At 45.4% G+C, this 16,522-nt stretch overlaps 1 long non-coding RNA gene across 2 annotated transcripts in view; it reads left to right on the top strand.

Annotated features, from left to right (window-relative positions):
* Positions 1–11,689, top strand: part of LOC143815412 (uncharacterized) — a 42,272-nt gene extending 30,583 nt beyond the window's left edge. For both annotated transcript variants that reach the window (XR_013223745.1, XR_013223744.1), the window contains 5 exons: positions 6,411–6,539; positions 7,366–7,398; positions 9,177–9,225; positions 9,891–10,587; positions 11,628–11,689. This is a non-coding gene — a long non-coding RNA (uncharacterized LOC143815412). The remainder of the gene's footprint in view (positions 1–6,410; positions 6,540–7,365; positions 7,399–9,176; positions 9,226–9,890; positions 10,588–11,627) is intronic.
* Positions 11,690–16,522: the final 4,833 nt, after the last annotated feature.

The raw sequence follows: 16,522 nt of genomic DNA, 5'->3' as shown, positions 1-16,522 counted from the left end.
TATCAATCCGGTGTCTTTTCGATTGGCCCTTCCAGCTTCTTTTTCCATTCATAATGTGTTCCATAGATCTTTGTTGCGGAGATATGTGGTACCTATGGTTCCCTCCGTTGACCCTCCTGCTCCGGGCTTGGTTGAGGGGGAATTGGAATATGTGGTGGAGAAGATTTTGGATTCTCGTTTTTCGAGGCGGAAGCTTCAGTATCTGGTTAAGTGGAAGGGTTATGGCCAGGAGGATAATTCTTGGGTTGTTGCCTCCGATGTCCATGCTGCCGATTTGGTTTGTGCTTTTCACTTGGCTCGTCCTGATCGGCCTGGGGGCTCTGGTGAGGGTTCGGTGACCCCTCCTCAAGGGGGGGGTACTGTTGTGAATTCCGTTCTGGGGCTCCTTCCTGTGGTTGTTAATGGTACTTTTGTGAGTTCTGCCCTTGGGCTCCCTCTGGTGGTTTCGAGTGGAACTGCTGCTCCTTGAGTTTGGCTGTAGCAGCTGCTTTCACTTATCGTCTCCCCTGGCCTTGCTATTTAACCTGGCTCTGGTCTTTAGTTCATGCCAGCTGTCAATGTTACTTGGTTGGAGTCAGATCTCTCCTTGGATTTCTCTGTTAGTCGGTCCATTTCTGCAAAGCTAAGTCCATGTTTGTTCGTTTTGTCCACCACTAGTTGTGGACATAATCGTTCAGTTCATTTTGTGCTTGTTTTTGTCCAGCTTATCAGTATGAATTATTCAGTTTGGCTGGAAGCTCTGGGGAAGCAGATTTGCCCTCCACACCGTTAGTCCGGTGTGGAGTTTTTGCAATCTCTGCGTGGCTTTTTAGCTTTTAATACTGACCGCACAGTACCCTTTTCTGTTCTGTCTATTTAGTTAGTCGTGGCCTCCTTTGCTAAATTCCGATTTCATTTCTGTGTATGTCATTTCCCTCTCCACTCACAGTCAATAAATGTGGGGGGCTGTCTTTCCTTTGGGGAAATTCTCTGAGGCAAGTTAGCTTTCCTTTTCTACCTTCAGGGGTAGCTAGATCTCCGGCTGTGACGAGGTGTCTAGGTAGTGACAGGAACATCCCACGGCTACTGCTAGTGTTGGTGCTAGGATCAGGAACTGCGGTCTATATAGTTCCCACCTCCTCAGAGTTCATCCTATGTTGCCTTTTAGCCACCAGGTCATATCAGTGTGGCTTCTTAACCACCAGGTCATAACAGCTACCACAGCATCTTGCAGCGGCATGCTATGCCATCCGGTTTGCGTTTAGTTGGACCATCATTTATTTTTCAACAGGACAATGACCCCAAACACACACCCAGGCTGTGCACGGGCTATTTGACCAAGAAAGAGAGTGATGGGGTGCTACGCCAGATGACCTGGCCTCCACAGTCACCAGACCTGAACCCAATCGAGATGGTTTGGGGTGAGCTGGACCGCAGAGTGAAGGCAAAAGGGCCAACAAGTGCTAAGCATCTCTGGGAACTCCTTCAAGATTGTTGGAAGACCATTCCCAGTGACTACCTCTTGAAGCTCACCAAGAGAATGCCAAGAGTGTGCAAAGCAGTCATCAAAACAAAAGGTGGCTACTTTGAAGAACCTAGAATATAAGACATAATTTCAGTTGTTTCAAACTTTTTTGTTAAGTATATAATTCCACATGTGTTAGTTCATAGTTTTGATGCCTTCAGTGTGAATGTGCAATTTTCATAGTCATGAAAATACAGAAAAATCTTTAAATGAGAAGGTGTGTCCAAACTTTTGGTCTGTACTCTATCTATCTATCTATCTATCTATCTATCTATCTATCTATCTATCTATCTATCTATCATCGATCTTTTATCTATTTATCTATCTATTATCTATCTATCTCATTCCTTCTATCTATAGATAGATAGATAGATATTTAGATATGGGATAGATAGATATAGATAGAAGGAATGAGATAGATAGATAGATAGACAGAAGGAATGAGATAGATAGATAGATAGATAGATAGATAGAAGGAATTATATAGATGGACAGATAGATAGAAGGAATGAGATAGATAGAAGGAATGAGATAGATGATAGATAGATCTATACATAGATCGATAGATATTATCTATCTAATAATAATAATCTTTATTTTTATTTAGCGCTAACATATAACCAGAGTACCCGGAGGAAACCCACGCAAACACGGAGAGAACATACAAACTCTTTGCAGATGTTGTTCTTGGTGGGGTTTGAACCCTGGACTCCAGCTGCAAGGCTGCTGTGCTAACCACTGCGCCACTGTCTATAGATCTATCTATCTATCTATCTATCTATCTATCTATCTATCTATCTATAGTATCTATCTCATTCCTTCTATCCATCTCTCATTCCTTCTATCATCTATCTATCTATCTATCTATCTATCTATCTATCTCATATCTGTTCTCAGTTGGAGACAAATGTAAAAGAGGAGGTTGGACAAGGAATTACATCACAAATCTTTTTTTTTTGTTCAATAATAGTTCTTTATTAAGCATTCAAAAACGCATACAAATCCGCATCAAAAAACGCATCAAAACCGCATAAAAAACGCACCTGCGTTTTCTGTCAAGAGATGCGGATTCAGTGCGGATAAATCCGCAGGCAAATCTGCAACATGTGCACATAAAAATCACAAAAAGAGGAAAAAATCCTCCAATATTCAAGAAAAAGTTTCCTGTTTTTGTGATTTTCATGTTAGAGTAGGACTGGCAAACATAAGGACCCTTGACGTGGGTTGCCAGCTTACATATTATGGCCAGAATATCAACCAATACCTTACATATATTGATATGTTTTTTTGAACGTTATATTTTTTTCAGGGTGCACTGTAAACTGTGGCCTCTGTTCACACAGGATGCATCATAGCACTGGGCAGCCCGCCATAGCGCGTCATTAATAGGCTGAGAACCAGATGTTCTGCATTCCTTGCGTGAACACGCCACATACAGAGTATATTTTTTTGCATTGGTGTGCCACACGGCCAATCCCTGATTGAAGGCTGGCTGTTTCATTAGGTATTGCACCTGTGCAGTTGCCATTTTACTTGGGTCCGCTGCGCCCTGCTTGTGCAATTGTATTGAGGCCCATTTAGACAGGTAAGCATCTCAACATGTGCACATAGCCTTAATCCCGTGCCGCTCAAAGCCGCGCGGCACCGCTCATTGGCTGAGCGCCCCTGGCTCATTGGCTCAACAAGGAAGAGACAGTGCACAGGTGTGAAAGAAGCCAAATGATGCAAATACAATACACAAATGCGGAAGGATGACATTGAACAGGTATGCTGGAAAGCGCAAATGGTGTGACACATGTCCACTGCTCCTGTTAGCACCACTAAGGATACACAGATGTTAATTTCACCGCACTCCCGATGCAATAGCATTGGGCCTATTTCTAGTATATATATATTGAAGACAGATTCCCTCATATTAAACTCCAGCCGCTCTGATGGCAGCAACCCTACAACCACCTCTGATGTCCGCAGCACTACAGAGACCTTCATAGACGTCACGCCACTGTCCCCAATGCTTCACACACCTCACCCCAGACCCTCAGAGACTGTCTATCTCAACTAGAAAGAGACTTTATACAATTTAACCCCTTTCTGCCAGCTGACGGAATAGTACATCAGCTGGCAGTATCCCCCACTTTGAGGTCGGCTCCGGCGGTGAGCCCACCTCAAAGCTGCGACATGTCAGCTGTTTTCAACAGCTGACAACTGACAAGTGCCCGCAATGGGTGCAAGCGAAATCGCGATCCGCCCGCGCCCATTAACTAGTTAAATGCCGCTGTCAAACTGACAGTGACATGTAACAAGCACTGCGTTGCCATCACAATCAGAGGTCTCCTGAAGACCTCTTTGGTTGTTGATGACGGATTGCTATGAGCGCCACCCTGTGGTCGGCGCTCATAGCAATGCTGTAATTCAGCTATATAGAGGTGATCTGTCATCATCTGTGCATCACCTCTATGTAGCAGAGGCGACTGAGTAGTGGATGCTTCTAGCCTCCTATGGAGGCTATTAAAGCATGCCTAAATGTAAAACAAAGTGTTTAAAAAGAAAAAAAATATATATAAAAGTTTAAATCACCCCCCTTTCGCCCCAACCAAAATAAAACAATTAAAAAAAAATCTATCTATTAATAAAAAAAAGGATTAACCTGATCACTAAATGTGCTATAATTTGAAACGTCAGCTCGGCACGCAAAAAATAAGCCCTCACTCAGCCCCAGATCACAAAAAATAGAGATGCTACCAGTATCAGAAAACTGCAAAAAAATATTATTATTTTTTTTAGCAAATTTTGGAATTTTTTTTACCACTTAGATAAAAGAGAACCTAGACATGTTTGGTGTCTATGAACTCGTAATGACCTGGAGAATCATAATGGCAGGTCAGTTTTAGTAATCTGTATTCACTACACCAGGAGCCCTGGGGACTAAGCTTCACCTGTGGGAAGTCATACCATCCCTGCTGCAGTACCATCATCCCCAGAGGACCCCTTTAAGCAGCGTTGGTCATCTCTGACCAAATACCACAGGTGGCGTCATGAACACTACTACCATAGACTTTATTCCATGGACTTATTCCCCTTTTATTGGATGCCCTGGGCCATGGACCGGGTCATTGCCACCGTGTCACATCCCTTTAAGAACAGGCCCGGTACCAAGTTCTTAAAGGTACCCTAGGCCCCAGCGAGCGCTCCAATAATATATAACTGACAGCAGCCCATACAGTCTATATCTACAATTATATATACCTGGGAAGAATGGCAAATGGCAGCTGGGGTGAAGTGCTCGGCAAGAACAGTTTGTAAGAGACTGACTCAAGGCAGGACTCAAATAACTCAGGAGTCATATAAAGCTAGAAAAAAGCCTTTCATCAATGAGAAGCAAAGGAGAGCCAGGCTGAAGTTTGCCAAAGACCATAAGGATTGGACCATAGAAGACTGGAGTAAGGTAATCTTCTCTGATGAGTCTAATTTTCAGCTTTGCCCAGCCCCTTGTCGTCTATTGGTTAGACAGAGACCTGGAGAGGCGTACAAGCCACAGTGTCTTTCACCCACTGTGATATTTGGTGGAGGATCAGTGATGATCTGGGGATGCTTCTGCAAGGCTGGAATTGGGCAGGTTAATCTTTGCGATGGACGTATAACTCAAGCCGCATACAAGGATATCCTGGAAAAACAGTTGATTCCTTCTGCTCAGGCAATGTTCCCCAACTCTGAGGACTGTTTTTTCCAACAGGACAATGCGCCATGCCACACAGCTAGGTCAATCAAGGTGTGGAAGAGAGACCACCACATCAAATCCCTGTCATGGGCAGCCCAATCTCCAGACCTGAACCCTATTGAAAACCTCTGGAATGTAATCAAGAGGAAGATGGATAGTCACAAGCCATCAACTAAGAAGAACTGCTTAAATTTTTGTTACAGCAGTGGCATAAGGTCACCCAAAAGCAGTGTGAAAGACTGGTGGAAAGCATGCAAAGCCACATGAAAGCTGTGATTAAAAATCATTGATTTCTGAACTCTTCCTGAGTTAAAACATTAGTATTGTTTCTAAATGATTATGAACTTGTTTTTTTTTTGCATTATTTGAGGTATGCAAGCAATGCATTTTTTTGTTATTTTGCCCATTTCTCATTTTCAGAAAATAAATACAAAATTTATTAATGTATTACTTGGAATTTCGGAGACACGTTGTCAGTAGTTTATAGAATAAAATAGCAATTTCCGACTTACTCAAAAACATACCTATAAGGCCGGCGTCACACTGGCGTATTACATCCGATGCGAGATCATCGGATGCGATATGCTAATGACACTCGGCTCCTGTTCGCAGCAGAGCAGGAGCCGAGTGTCATGCGTCTGTGCTCCGATTCGAGGGAGGATCGGAGCACAGCTGCGGAGGAGGCGGAGAAATGAATTTCTCCATCTCCTCCATTGCTGGGGTCCGCTTATAACGCACAGCACTCGGATGATATCCAAGTGATGTGCGTTGTCTCATTCGCACCCATTGGCTTATATGGGTGCGAGTGAGCTGAGAGTTTTCCTCGGTCCAAGACAATCGCAGCATACTGCGATTGTCTCGGACTGAGGAAAACGGCCGACAAAAAGTCGGCTGGTGGGAGCTGCCCCATAGCTGAACATTGGTCCGAGTGCAATGCGATTTTTTTTTTATCGCATTGCACTCGGCTGGTTAAAACGTCAGTGTGACGCCGTCCTAAAGAGAAAAATCAGACAAACTGAACATTTTGCAATGGTCTCTTAATTTTTGCAAGAGCTGTGTATATATATATATATAATCACTGTGACCTGCCTTGTTTTTGGCTCTGCAGTTTCCCTTTCTTTGTATATTTCCATGGGCTGCTACAATAAGTTCCTATTCATATATGAGTTGTATTGTGTTCTTATGCAGGGAGGTCGCTATAGAGGAGGATGAGGAAGAACCCATGGTGATCCCCAGATGAGGAGTCAAAACCTACAAGTTTGTGAATGCATCTTGCATGGAGAAGAATAGTGAGAAGATGGGACAGGAGGCGTAATAGTTAGAGATTTTTCTTGATGTTTTTGCATCCCAACATCTTAGTAATAAGATATTTTAAAACAAAAATGTAGTCTAAATGGGTTGTCCAGATCACACTTATGATAATTCAGGGTCAACACCTTTACCTCATTCTACGTCATTTCTTATCTTACTATTACAATATCCTATCGAAAATAATGAAAAACACTGTCTGTGTAATATAATAATTTATTATTACCAGAAAACTGTGGTCCCGAATCTCCTGATTCATCCAGCAGTTCATGCCAGTTTAAACATTTTTGAGCAACTCGTATCTGCTCAACTTTTGGCATTTTTACCCCAGGCCCGGTCAGCTATAATAACTTTTTGACATCTTAGCCTATAGGGGGTATTATTAGGCAGAGCTGATAAATTCTTCATTGCTAACACCAAAAAAAGTGGCATAGAATTTAAGACAAATATGTACTTTAGTCCCCAAATGGAGTAACAATTCTTGTGGCAGCGCACATTAGCTGAAACAAGCTCCAAATTCAGTAAGAGGCAAGACCCTTTTAATGAATATGGAGCATCTTACGCCTATGCACCCTTAATCAAGTCTGGGGCCCTAGAGATTTTCTCTCCCCTCCTATTGGACATAAATGATGTTCTATAAGTCATGCTGGTTATACAGTGGATACTATGTTACGGAAGGAAAGATCAGCGCTGGCAATTAATGCTGCACGGATGGAAGTAGAATCAGAATGAACATAATATAAAATGTATCTCCAGGCACTGATGACCTGACTACTGGAATACAGTATGTTTTCTTTCCATGTTATGTAATCATTTATTTTTTTTTTGTCTTCAGGAAGAACAGCAGGAACATCAGCTTCCTATCCAGGTAAATGCAGGTGCAGTTATTACATTAGAACGCCAGTCGCATAATTTTATCTGAGCTGCCAGTTGTTGCCCTAGAATCTATCTATATAATCGTCTAAAGGTCATTTCCGCCTGTTTGTCTGTCACGGAAATCCCGCGTCGCTGATTGGTCGCCCTTCCCTACTCCGCCCCAGTCAGTGCCCCCTCCCTACTCCTCTCCAGTCAGTGCTCCCATTGCGGTTTAGCAGTCCGTTAAACGGATTGCGTTACAACGCGGCATAACGCGGTGTAACGCACTCCGTTAACGCTGCTATTAAGCCTGTGTGACCAACGTTTTACTATTGATGCTGCCTATGCAGCATCAATAGTAAAAAGATCTAATGTTAAAAATAATTTAAAAAAAAAAAAAAAAATCATTATATTCTCACCTTCCGATGCCTTTCCCGCTCCTCGCCACGTTCCGGTCCCAAGAATCCATTGCGGCAATGACCGGAGATGACATAGCGGTCTTGCGAGACCGCTACATCATCACGTGTTATTGCCGCAATGCATTCTTGGGACCGGAGCGTCGCAAGGAGCATCGCTAAACGTCTGGGCTGGATCCGGGGGCCGCCGGAAGGTGAGTATATAACTATTTTTTATTTTAATTCTTTTTTTTAACAGGGATATGGTGCCCACATTGCTATATACTACGTGGGCTGTGTTAGATACTACATTGGCTGTGTTACATACTACGTGGGCTGTGTTATATACTACGTCTCTGTGCTATATACTACATGGGCTGTGCAATATACTACGTGGCTGTGCAATATACTACGTGGCTGTGCTATATACTACTTGGCTGTTATGTACTACGTGGGCTGTGTTATATACTACGTGGCTGTGCAATATACTACGTGCTATATACTACGTGGGCTGTTATATACTACGTCTCTGTGCTATATACTACATGGGCTGTGCAATATACTACGTGGCTGTGCAATATACTACGTGGCTGTGCTATATACTACTTGGCTGTTATGTACTACGTGGGCTGTGTTATATACTACGTGGCTGTGCAATATACTACGTACTATATACTACGTGGCTGTGTTATATACTACGTGGCGGTGTTATATACTACGTGGCTGTGTTATATACTACGTGGCTGTGCATTATACTACGCGTGGCTGTGTTATATACTACATGGCTGGGCAATATACTACGTGGCTGCAATATATACTGCGTGGATGTGTTATATACTACGTGGATGTGTTATATACTACGTGGATGTGCTATATACTACGGGGCTGTGCAATATACTACGGGGCTGTGCAATATACTACGGGGCTGTGCAATATACTACGGGGCTGTGCAATATATTACGTGGCTGTGCAATATATTACGTGGCTGTGCAATAAATTACGTGGCTGTGCAATATATTATGTGGCTGTGCAATATACTATGTGGCTGTGCAATATACTATGTGGCTGTGCAATATACTACGTGGCTGTGCAATATATTATGTGGCTGGGCAATATACTGAGTGGCTGTATTATATACTACGTGGCTGTGTTATATACTACGTGGGCTGTGCTATACACTACGTGGCTGTGTTATATACTACGTGGGCTGTGTTATATACTACATGGGCTGTGTTATATACAGTACTATGTGGCCTGCCTTATATACTGCGTGGCTGTGCTATATACTACTATACATATTCTAGATGAGTTAGAATCTGGCCACCATCTAGTACTGGTATAAAAGCTTTGATGAATCGGATCCATGCTGTTTGTTTTCTTTTGTTTTGTTTTTTAGCATAAGATTTCTGTTCTTCAGCTGCCGGGGCAGAAACCATCGCTAAAATGTGAGTACCTAAAGTTCTTTAAGAACACAACAGGCCATTCTTTTTCTCAAGATTAATGAAAAGTTTTACTCTACTGTTAGGCTATGTGCACACATTTAGGATTTTTCGCTGTTTTTTCACGTTTTTTCTGCCGTTTTCTGTGGAAAAAATGCTAAAAAAACCATACATAAGCATCCCATCATTTTTAATGCATTCCGCAATTTTTGTGCACATGCTGCATTTTTTCCACGTAAAAAACGCAACGAGGTAAAAAACGCAGCATGTTCATTAATTTTGCGGATTTTTTGCATTTTTGCCTCTATATTATTGCATTGGGAAGCTCCGGGGAAAAAAAGCGAAAAATCCGCAAAAAAAGGGCAAAAAATGCATGCAGATTTCCTGCAGAAAAAGTCCGTTTTTGTTCAGGGAAATTCTGCAGACATTCCTGAACATGTCCATATAGCCTAAGTGTCGATCTATCCAAGAAATAAACCATTTTTATACTCCATACAAAAATACACAGACAAAAAACCAGACCTATATATTCTGTATTAGCAATTGGTGGGTGCTGGGGATCAGTTTTCCTGTTTTTTTAATTTTGATATGGAGCCTTTATTAATGATTTACTTACACTTTATAAAGATCTTGTGGTAATAGTTTTAAAAATTGTTTTCTCTTCAATCAAGGTCAAACAGTACCATCAGTGGAGGAGAAGACTCACATCACATCAGGAGTCTGTAGGCGGAGGTGGCGCCCAGAACAACTTGAGACAAATGAGGCGCCTTTACCATATAGAGAAGACCGTTTTGTCACAAGGCGTAATGACCCCTTTACCATCATGAATTGGAGGAAAAGACTCATATTATCTGGAGTCTGGAATTGGAGTTGGCGCTCAGAACATCTTGAGCCAAATGAGGCACCATTACCATCTGAAGGAGTCATTTGTTTCACAGGGAGAAGAAGGCCCCCTTCACCATCAAGAATTGGAGGAAAATACTCCCTTAATATCAAGTCCAAAGGAGTAGGCCCCTTTACCATCAAGAATCAGAGGAAGCTTAGTTTCTGGAAGTACTCCCAAGGCATTTAAAGGCAGTGGAGGCACCATAACCACCTTGACCACCAGTCACCATCTGATCTTTAAAAGGGAGAGGCCACAACTATCTTGAGGCAGTGGAGCCTTACAATCTAGGCAGGAAGTCATTCACATTAACTTGGTGGAAAAAAATTGCCCATATTGAATCTTCCGGAGGAAGAATCCTTGAGGCAGAATTGAGGCTATCATCCTGAGAAATAGTCATCTACCTTATCTATGAAGACAATATTCCTCTACTATCAAGAGGAGCAGACATGCCTATAATTACAAGGAGGAGCCTATACATTCAGGTACGTAGTGCAGACTCTGCACTACTTACTGACATGAATTTTCAATACATTCCTCTGATATGTGGACACATGAAGCTCACTCTCTGTCACTGATCCCTGTGAAGACGGTAAAGGTCCTGTGGTTTGTTTAACGCTCAAATTTCTATGAGATAACCATTGTCTGCTCTTCTGCTTTAAGATGTATTCTCAAGTTGTCTCTTGAGCAGTTCATAGCAATGCAGTCTCCTTACAGTTTCCTTACTTCCTGGTTTCTGGAAGGTCAGGTTCACCTCTTTGAGTGACGGCTCTGGTGAACAGAGCTGTACTATTATTAGAGCTATAAGCTCAGCACAAGTTCTGCTATAACACATTCAGCCACATTGTTATTACTATACATATACTGAGAGATAATAAGGCAATTTGAACAAGCACACATATCAAGACAACAGAGAGCCAAGATTAGCAAACGTGCTCTAATATATGCTGGGCCGGTGATTTATAACCACATATCTTCAGAAGATGAGAGGGAGAGGAGGAAGGTGAGCTGGTAACTGCTGTATAGAAATCAATGAACTGGAGAGAGCTGAATGGGATGTTAAGAGTTAACCCTCTTAACATCTACTGTGCACTCTCAGCCAGGCACTATAGGCCAGGATTTATGGAAACAAGCTGTACATTATAAAAGATAACAGTATTCACAACAGGAAAATAACAGCAGTTAGAAAAAGCAAGTCAATTGCAAACTTGCTTATTTCCATGCAGTCTAAGTATTTAAAGCAATTTATGGACTTGAGAACACCTTAACAACCAAGTACGCTGCTCTGTGGGGTCAGATTCTCTCTTTTCCAATTGTTAACCATAGAGAAGGACCAGGATATATTCCAGCTTTTAGGACTTCACAATATAAGGTCGGTTCTATCTCCATTTTAAGACTGGCTCTGAAGCAGAACTGCTCTTGCCATATTAAGGAATAATAAAACACCAACAATCAGGGCTATAGAGTTTTTGTCTCAACTTCTATTCTGTATAAATGTTATAAATGACATTGATCATTCCTGCAGATCTGCTGGTGACACAGTAAACACTCTGCTACTGCAGGAGAGATCAGCGCTGGGAATAAATGTGCAGCGCCCCAGAGTCCTGGTCGTTGCAGTACTGTTGCTCCGCCACTAAGGGGGGCTATGGTACGTCTGACGGCACTGAAGGAGTTCACCTGACCAGGTATCACAGACACCAATACATTTCACAGTCTGGCCTCCAGGGGGAGCTAAGGGCGCTATGTATTAGGCCACTCCTCACAGTCTGGTAAAACTGGGGGTAGGATAGGAAGTTAGATCAGAAGCTGACTGGGAATTGAACAGGCAACACCCTGTGGCAGAGGGTGTTGCGGGGAGAGACTCAGGGGGGTCCCTGTCAGGGGTGGGATCCTGACAGAGGCCTAGCGAACAGAGAGAACGTTACGGGACCGCGCCTGCACTTCATCGCGGCGGTACCCCAAGAAAGGACAAGAAGCGAGGTTTATTGTGCTGAGTGAGAAACGAGATCAACGCAACAAGGAGAAACACCAGTAGGAGTCGTGCTATGAGACGAGGCAACATCCTACTGAGGCGCGTAACCGGTGGCCGGAACGCCGAGGAAGTATTAGGCTCCAGGCAATACTTCAAACCTACGGCAGGACAGTCAGTTATAGGCGGGCTGTCTCACTCAAATCACCTAAGAAGACATAGGGGGCAACATTTGGAGAGGGGCGACACTAGGGTCCCGGAAGAGCTCCGAGCCTACCCATCATACGGGTGCGTCCTAGCCATAGCATCTGGGGGACGAAGAAGAACATCATAATCGAGTTGTGAGGGAACACGAGAAACAGACACAACAGTTGTGGGGACTATCCCGTAAGCACAGCAGGGGAGGACCGCAACACACAAGCGCTAGAAGGTAGGCACCGATTTCCACCTACAAAGGGAACTCTGGAGGTGCCATCGGACCGGCTGGGCTTGCGCAGCTCGGTTAACCGTATTCCGGACTGAGGATCCTGAAACCTTCAGTAAAGAGGTAAAGAGACTGCAAACTGGTGTCCTTGTTATTTACTGCGACCTGCACCGCACCACAACAGCACCACCATCTACCACTCTCTCACTGGACGCCCCTCGGCAGGGCCACGGACCGGGTCTAGCCACCATGACAATCCCAGAACAGAGACTCAGAGGCTCAGTACCGGGTACCCCTCGGCCCTGCGGCGGTGGGGGCGCCGCAGAACTTGGCGTCACGAACAGGATCTACTTAAGCCTGAAGAATCAGGTCATGTGTGCCTTGGAACTGTGATTTATTGTACTTGGACTGCGACTTATTGCAAAGATTGTGCATTACCACTTGCCGCCAAAAAATTCCCGCCAAAATCCGCCGCCATTGCTGTGTCGAAGAAGAAGGAGGGCGTGCCATGGGCGGAGACCGTCAAAACGGCGCCAACAGTGGTGACTATCCCCTGCGACTCCTGCTGCGAGGAGACGACCTGCCCAGAAACAGAGAGGAATTGCCCCCTGATTTGCAACGGCGGGAACGAGGTGAAGAGGGAGCTCGACCTTGGAGAAATGGCGGAACCAGGTGCATGCGTTGCCGCCGAATGCCGGACAGCGATGATGATCAGCAAGTGCCCGAACGACGGCGAAGTGATCCCGGTTTGCCCTCACCCACCAGAGGCGGACCCGCATCCGCCGCAGCGGAAGGATCTGAACTCCTTGGAGCTGAGTCCACCTATCCCGAACCCGGAGCCATGGAGAGCAAAGCCACATCGGGAGGCCGCCTTGGAGGAGCCGCGGTCCGGGCTGCAGCCGATTCCAGTGTCCTTGTCAGCGGAGCGGATCGACACCGGTGGAATCACCTCAGGCGCAGGTATGGAAAGCGCCCCTACTCCCCCGGCCGATTCTGCTCCCCTGACCGATCCCGCTCCCGCGACCGCTCCTCACCCCAGCAATGACCCATTCCTCTCAGCGGAGCTGGTGGTGCTAACCCCCGACACGATGGGGAAGCTGGTGCCTCCGCTACCGATCAAGATAGGGAAACCCCTAGATGTGAGCTCAGAGGGGGTGATCTTTCAGTGGGACACTCCCCGGATTGGGCCAGATGGAACTCGGGAGGAAGGCCTCACTCTTGCTGTGCTCACTTGGGAACAATATAAACGATGCCTGATCCTGCATTGGAAAAACCGAAAAGAGACCGAACAGACCGATACGCCAACAGTACAACACCCGAAGCCTGCGCGCGGCAGGAAAGACGTGGTAAAGCGGGGAACTGTGCTGGCCTTCCACCCAAAGAGGGGTTGGGGCTCCATACAGGAACCGGGACTACCGACTGACATCTTTATTACTAGTCACGATGTGAAGACTCCTTTCCGCAACCGATATGGTGACCCACTATTGCAGAGGGGGGATCAGGTGACCTACACCCGCCACCGGAGTACACAAGGATGGTGTGCTCAGAACATCCAACGATGTGGGCCTGAGGGGGTGTCACCTGATGCCTCGACCATGATTGAACCAGACTTGACAGATCTTGCTACTATCGCCACCGTACGCCTTGTTGCAGCTACTGAGCTGGCAGCTAGGGTTAGCCTTCAAATCCAAATACCGGGTAACCTGATTGCACCCGAGAGACCCACCATTGACACTGCCACCGCATCCGCCGGGGATCAGGGGCCGAGGCCTGAACGGGCAGGAGGTGCCCACTATCGGCTGATGTCTTGTAATTTGCTATGAAGCTCTAGATGCCTTATGGAATGTAAATAGTTAACTGTCTGTTTGTTTTTCTGCTTTTTGCTGCAAAAACCCGTCTAGGGTTAACTCTTAAAGGGATCCCTTAGTTTACCCGGGATCCCTATTGCTTTTTGTTTGTTTCCTACCCTTTTGCACAAGTTATCAAGAACTGCTGAATCATGAACAATGCATGATTACAAACTTTTTGTACATAGTTTGCACCTTCTTAAAGGTGCTCTCTACTGGTTTTATAAACGAAAGGACTCTTTGCGAAGAAACTGTTCCTGGACACAGCACCGGAGTCCTTACTGCAAACAGACTTGCAGCTTGAGAAGTTGCACTACCTCATAGAGACTTGGTTCCCTCTTAAAGGGAATGTTCACATGTTGCACTTACGAATAGTGTTGCCTTAAGACAGTTAAGTGGCAATGATGTCTAGAAAGAAGAAGTAATAATGCTAATATGTAGAATTTAAATGTAGCTAACTAGTTAATTGTAAGAATTGTTTAATGATGTTGCTAGCAGAATGAGGGCAGAAAGTGAAACCGTACGGTGTTAGTCAGTGAGTCCTCCTAGGAGCCATACAGAGATGGCTCAGTGATCTTGAACTGAGAGATGGATGATACGTCCTATACTGTGTATAGTAGCAGAAAGGCAGAAGGCCCGGGCGGAAAGGGGCGGTCCTGCAACAGAACGAGAGGCAGTAGGCCTGGGGCAGATAGACAGGCTGTCCTGCAGATGTAAAGATGGAGAATGAAGAAAAAGTTGATTAGCCTTATAATGTTTTATAAGAAGGTCTTTAGTGGATTTAGCGTGTACGTCCTTAAAGACAATGTTAAATTATTGTTCAGAAGTTGCACTAAGTAGAATACCCGGTTGGGTAAGAGAAGTTATTTATAGTATGTTATTTTAAATATTTAACCATGTTTGTAACGTTCAAGTGTCCTCACCTCCCATAAAGGGAAGCTCTGTTCAAATTTGCTTATTGTTATTGCATTTCAAAATTGTATGTCTTTTTGCTGACATGTATTGTTGTTTTCTTCCCAGTCCAGGAGTACTGGATTTAACCGGGGGGTGTGCAGCGCCCCAGAGTCCTGGTCGTTGCAGTACTGTTGCTCCGCCACTAAGGGGGGCTATGGTATGTCTGATGGCACTGAAGGAGTTCACCTGACCAGGTATCACAGACACCAATACATTTCACAGTCTGGCCTCCAGGGGGAGCTAAGGGCGCTATGTATTAGGCCACTCCTCACAGTCTGGTAAAACTGGGGGTAGGATAGGAAGTTAGATCAGAAGCTGACTGGGAATCGAACAGGCAACACCCTATGGCAGAGGGTGTTGCGGGGAGAGACTCAGGGGGGTCCCTGTCAGGGGTGGGATCCTGACAGAGGCCTAGCGAACAGAGAGAACGTTACGGGACCGCGCCTGCACTTCATCGCGGCGGTACCCCAAGAAAGGACAAGAAGCGAGGTTTATTGTGCTGAGTGAGAAACGAGATCAACGCAACAAGGAAAAACACCAGTAGGAGTCGTGCTGTGAGACGAGGCAACATCCTACTGAGGCGCGTAACCGGTGGCCGGAACGCCGAGGAAGTATTAGGCTCCAGGCAATACTTCAAACCTACGGCAGGACAGTCAGTTATAGGCGGGCTTTCTCACTCAAATCACCTAAGAAAACATAGGGGGCAACATTTGGAGAGGGGCGACACTAGGGTCCCGGAAGAGCTCCGGGCCTACCCGTCATACGGGTGCGTCCTAGCCATAGCATCTGGGGGACGAAGAAGAACATCATAATCGAGTTGTGAGGGAACACGAGAAACAGACACAACAGTTGTGGGGACTATCCCGTAAGCACAGCAGGGGAGGACCGCAACACACAAGCGCTAGAAGGTAGGCATCGATTTCCACCTGCAAATGGAACTCTGGAGGTGCCATCGGACCGGCTGGGCTTGCGCAGCTCGGTTAACCGTATTCCAGACTGAGGATCCTGAAACCTTCAGTAAAGAGGTAAAGAGACTGCAAACTGGTGTCCTTGTTATTTACTGCGACCTGCACCACAACAGCACCACCATCTACCACTCTCTCACTGGACGCCCCTCGGCAGGGCCACGGACCGGGTCTAGCCACCGTGACAATCCCAGAACAGAGACTCAGAGGCCCGGTACCGGGTACCCCTCGGCCCTGCGGCGGTGGGGGCGCCGCAAATGC

The sequence above is a fragment of the Ranitomeya variabilis genome, chromosome 3 (assembly GCF_051348905.1).
Source record: "Ranitomeya variabilis isolate aRanVar5 chromosome 3, aRanVar5.hap1, whole genome shotgun sequence".
Classification (NCBI taxonomy): domain Eukaryota; kingdom Metazoa; phylum Chordata; class Amphibia; order Anura; family Dendrobatidae; genus Ranitomeya; species Ranitomeya variabilis.
The sequence above is the reverse complement of the archived record's forward strand: the minus strand, read 5'-3'. Positions and strand labels throughout refer to the sequence as shown.